Genomic DNA, 5,698 nt, shown 5'->3' with positions numbered 1-5,698 from the left:
CTCTTTCTCTCTCTCTGCCCCTCCCCTGCTCATGCTCTGTCTCTCTCTGTCTCTCAAAAATAAATAAACATTAAAAAGAAAAGCTTGAATATAGAGGGAGGTAGAAGAGGGGCTTTTAACCAATTTCTCCGTGCCTTTTACCATAATATAAAGAAAACTTTTACACGGATTCCTGCCATTGTCATTTTACATAGTTTTTCCAGCTTAAAAAGAGCCACAACTACAATCACTCGATTAATTTTCAGATATTTTATTGGTGTGTCTATAAAATGAAAAACAAAACCAGAAATCTCAGTGATCCAGGTGGGAACATGGTGTTCAGTGTCAGCACACATGGATGGCTTGCGATGATTTATCCCTTTTATAATCTCTATTGGCCAGTTTTCCTCCTTGAGCTTCCTCCCACAAAACACACACTCCAATGAGACAGTGAGCACATATGTTCAATATAGCTCTCAGATAAGTCTCTGAGCCTCTCATTCTAGCCAAATTCCTTCCCCCAGGTTCTTTCATATAGAAATTCTCAAGTGGCCACTGGTTACATTTTCTTTGGAACACCTAGCTCTCATAACAACTTCTTACTTCCACCAAGATACTTCCAGAAGATGAGAAATATAGTAAATCTAGGTATTAATATTTGTAATAGTCTATGATTTAAATTGTGACAAAAAGGGAAAATCAGAATTCTTTGAGATCCCAAAGAGACCTGAGATAAAAACTGTTGAAAAAGAATAAAAGGATGGGTAAGGTCATCTGTATGCAATAATACTCTCTTGAAGCAATTTTTGAGGGTTTTAGGAATTTGGGGGGGATTTCTCTTTTACTTTATGCTTTATGTTTTTACTAGTTTTTTAAAATCTGTATGTTGAGATAGTGTGATCAATATTTGTGTATGATTCTGACCATTGGAGCTTTCACTCACTCTAGATAGGAAAAAAGAATAGGAAACAAGGCAAAAGATTCATTTCAAAAGAGTAGTCATGATTTGGAAAGTGACAGAGAGCAAACAGACTGTGCCTGTTTCATCACCTTATCTACGATTGTCCTTATGCTTCCCTTTTTCCTACCTATTTGTTTTTAATTTTTCTTTTGCCTTTCAGATTTTCTTGGTGGCCTTCTATAGTCTCTTTTATTTTCCCTTTATTTTTAAAGTTGTGAGATATCTTATATAATACATAACATGCATTATCATTTAAAAAATAATTACATGGGGGCCCCTGGGTGGCTTAGTCAGTTAAGTGTCTGACTTTTGCTTAGGTCATGATCTCACGGTTCGTGGGTTCAGGCCCCGCGTCGGGCTCTGTGCTGACTGCCAGCTCAGAGCCTGGAGCCTGTTCCAGTCTGTGACTCCCTCTCTCTCTGACCCTCCCCTGCTCATGCTGTCTCTCTCTCTCTCCTAGAAATAAATAAAAAATAAAAATAAAAATTACATATACACTGTATCACTATCTATATCAACTGTTGAATTACATCTAGCTCCAATATTCAATAAATTTACAATTTTAGTGGAAAAATGGATGAAATATAATTACTTCAATGTAATTTAAAAACAGTTTAAAAAACTGATGCTTGCATCTAAAGAGTGGACACCCCAAATAGGCATGGTTAATTGTATTCATTGGAGAGAGGAGGAAAAGAACAGAGATGGCTTCATAGATGAAATTAGAGGTGAGTCTTAAAAGACAAATGGGAAATTGTCAAGTAAACAATCAGGTAGTCCAGAATTCTAGGCAGAGAAGGTGCAAACCACTGATGTGTGAAAAATCTTGGTATGTTTTGAAATCACGAGAGAGACTGTGGGGTGTAGTGCAAGGAAAAGGTCTTAATACCTTAAATTTTCTCTGGACTACTAATTCTAAAGTTTGAGTGGGACAAGCCTGGAGGCAGAGTGACCCAACAGAAGGTGTTTGGATCATCCAGCAAAAGACTAAGTTAGAGGTTTGGGAATATGGTATTATTACACAAATTTGAGAACTTTTAAAGAAGTATAATTTAAAAGAAGTACAATTTTATGGAAGTATAATTTTCAAGAACTGTTGATTAATGGGATGTAGATAGTAATGAAAGGAGGGTATAAACATCAGCCCCAGGATTTTATTCTTTTTAAAAACTTTTTTTTAAGTTTACTTATTGATTTTGAGAGAAAGAGTGAGAGAGAGCTGGTGTACAAGCCAGGGAGGGGCAAAGAGAGAGAGAGAGAGAGAGAGAGAGAGAGAGAGACTGAGAATCCCAATTAGACTCTGCACTGTCAGCGTGGAGCCTGATTCAGGGCTCGAACCCATAAACTTTTAGATCATGACCTGAGTCCAAATCAAAAGTGGGACATTTGATGAATTGAATTACCCAGGTGCTCTCCCCTGTCAGTTTTTATTCTAAGTGATACCATTTAGTTGATGATGATACCTTTAGGTAAGATAGAAAATTCAGTAAAATTGCTCAGTAACACAAATCTGGATACAATAGAATTTATGATTGGTTCTAATTTTTCTCCCAGCCCTAGTTCTCAAACAGGGAAAGATGAGGGGGATAAAAAAACCTGAGGGCAGGAATATAGAGTGGGAAGTAATTGGGAAGTAAGTGTCATGTGCTTATTTGAGACTTTCTCAGTGTATGGTCATCTAAATTCAATACATGTTTCACTATCTTCACTTTTGTACTTATTATAATTTTATAGCATGACTTTTTAATTAACCTTGCAATAATGTGACCTTGAATTTTAGCTGACACAATTTTTGGACCCTACATATAGCAGTCTGGTATCCTACTAAATAGGAGGGGGATAGCATCAAAGATATTGTAATGAGTTTTAATACTGAATTTGTGGTGTCCTTAACATGCATGAAAATGAAATGTATATGAACACATATATTTCAATATCAAAACTGAGATGTATATGCAAATTTAGTGGTGATCAGTATAAATTTTGTACTTGAAGTCATGATATTATGTTTTGTGGGAAACTGACATTTTGAGAGTAGGCAGAAAAAGAAAACCCTCATAGAAAATAGGGGAAAAAAAACATCCTGATTCAAACACATTTCAGGAAATTGAATGAACACAGAGTCATGGAAACTAAAAGAATAGGGAGTTGTTTTGAAAAGAAAGAAATGAGATAGTAACAAATGACTGGAAATTTCCCCTGCATTTAATAATTAGGAAGCTATCTGTGGCCTTGGTTAGGGCCCTTTTAGTAGCATTCTTGGGGTGGAGAGATGATGGTAATGAGATAAGAAATGAATGAAGCTAACAAAGTGAGACTGAGCATATTCTTTCAAAATGTTTCAGTGAGAAGGGGAGGACAGAATTTTTAGATAGTTATTCAAGTACACAGGGTCAGGAGGTTTTAAGGTAGAAGAAAGTTGAGCCTACTTGAGGTGGAGAGGTCTAAGCCTCAGGAGAGAGAGAAAATAGACCATAGGACAAAACTCTTGGATATTGACAAGAATGAGATCAAGAATGAGAATAGCACTCTTGCTGATGCAAGGGGCTGATGCTTATTCTCCTTGCTTAAAAGGAGAAGAAATACCTTTTTCTCAAAGGTTAACAGAGAAAATATTAGATATGTTTGTAGATCAGAAGGAATCGAAAGTAAAACCTGACCTTGGCTGATGGCCTCTATTCAAGGAGACAGGAGGGAAGGGTTAATGACAAACCATAAAAAATGGCTCTTGAATGTACGCTAACAAAGATTCAAGGCTGCTTTATGTGTGTTAGTGAGAAAATTACCAAAATGTACCAAAGTGCTTTGTTTTTGTAAGCATTGTTGTAAATACACTCGTCCTGATTACTAGAAAAAAAGTGATGAGAAAAGGCTTGCTGTAAAAGGAGTGCTGGAGACTGGCCTCTCATTGCAGTCTTGCCATATTTCCAGCTCCATTATGTTAGACAAGCCAATTTAACAGGTTTCTTATCTGAAAGGGAGACTTGAACTAAATGACCTCTAAATGTCCTTCCTAATATAAACTCAACTTTATCGGCTTTAATCTCCATAAAGGCAACTAAAAAGCCTGGAGAAAGGTTTAAGCCATGCTATTGAATATGTGTGCCCATGCCATGCTGTGGACACCTGGTAGCAGGAGACTTAAATTACAGTTTCAGGTTTGGGGTAGAATTTTTAATTTATTTCAAAAATATGTATGGCATTCTTACTTTGAGTCAAACACTGTACTAGGTGTTGTGTGAATAAAAAGATGTATTAGATGGGTTTGGGTCCTCAAGGAAGCTTACAAACTAGTAAAAGAATGGAATATGCATCTTTCAAATGTTGAAACTATAAAACTGAAGACATGAAGAGACAATAAACATTCCCGGACTGAGCATAACAACATAGATAGTCTTTGTTCCCAGGCTGTTTGTTAATTGCCACAGACATTTTGCTGTTAATTGGCCAGGACATTTTCCAGTTCAGTTCATGTGATGTGCTGCTAGATCCCTCTTGTCTACTAAATCTGTTGCCGCCATAGCCTGGAGAGATTCTAAAAGTATCATAGAAGACTATAGAAATGTTACCTCCCTGCAGAGGGAATTGGCTTGGGCATGAACCCATGAGCAGTTTAATGTCATTCAGCTTATGTCGTGTGTTATCCTTAAGCTAACTAAACTCTGCCATCAGAATCAGGGCTGCATCTTGGGGGCCAGGGATTGGGGGGGGTGCTGTTGAAGGGATATTATTCTATCCTCCTCTGCATATCTATGAACCAAATGAATTTTCAATACTCCCTCTCTCTCTCTCTCCCTTCCCCCCTCTTTTCTTTTCTCCTTTCCTGTCTTTCTCTCTCTCTTCTTTGTTTGCTCATGTAGTTTATAAATGTTTATCCCAATTTTTACTCGGCCCTGTGCTAGCTAATATATGTGAAAAGATTTAAAAAACACACTTTTTTTTCCTTCTCATAGAACTCATAGGAGAATAATATACAAATCAACAGTAATTATATGCCTTGATAACTGTTTGTAGGGTATTGTGCAATAAAAAGAAAGAGGAGCAATCCATCTGGAGAGGGGAGAGGAAGGGATAATGGTCAGTGAAGACATTCTGAGTTGAGTCTTGAATCATAGCTGTGTATAACTAAGTGCATTGCATTTGCTTTCTTGGGAGAAGTTCCTGCATCTGCACAAGTCCTAAAGCAAGAAGGCTTCACAAGAGTTTGATGGAGGGCTGAGCTTTCTGCCCCTGCTCCAAATTGTGGATGAGAAGTTGAGCCTCAATTCTACCACATCATCCAAATGCCAAACTAGAATTTCCCCCTCCTTCTCCCCTCTTCTATCACATCTTCTCTATTCTTCAAATGACATTTCATCGAAAGACACTGTTTCTACATATACCTATAGGCCCTAGGACCTTGTCTTAATCTGTTTGTACTGCTCAAAGGAAAGAAGAAAACTTCTGTAGAGGAAGTATCTATGCGTTGTCACCCATTTTTACTATTTAGGTTGCTGATGAGAACAGGACAGTCATCATTAGGGAAAGTGCCAGTAATTTAGAAGGGCTAGAAGGTACAAAGAGGAAAAGAATATAAAGTATGAGATTCAAAAGGTAGACAGGGGACAGATCTCGAGATGCCTAGTATGCCACTCTAAAGAAAATAGATCTTATCCTGAAGGTGGTAAGAGCCAATGAATATTCAAGGAGAGGAAAGACACAGTCAGACCTGTATTTTATTTTGGGTATGATTAATCGTATTTTGTAGTGTGTGGCCTT

The sequence above is a fragment of the Crocuta crocuta genome, unplaced genomic scaffold (genome assembly GCF_008692635.1).
Source record: "Crocuta crocuta isolate KB4526 unplaced genomic scaffold, BGI_CrCroc_1.0 scaffold716, whole genome shotgun sequence".
Taxonomy (NCBI): Eukaryota; Metazoa; Chordata; class Mammalia; order Carnivora; family Hyaenidae; genus Crocuta; species Crocuta crocuta.
This window is presented reverse-complemented; position numbering follows the sequence as displayed.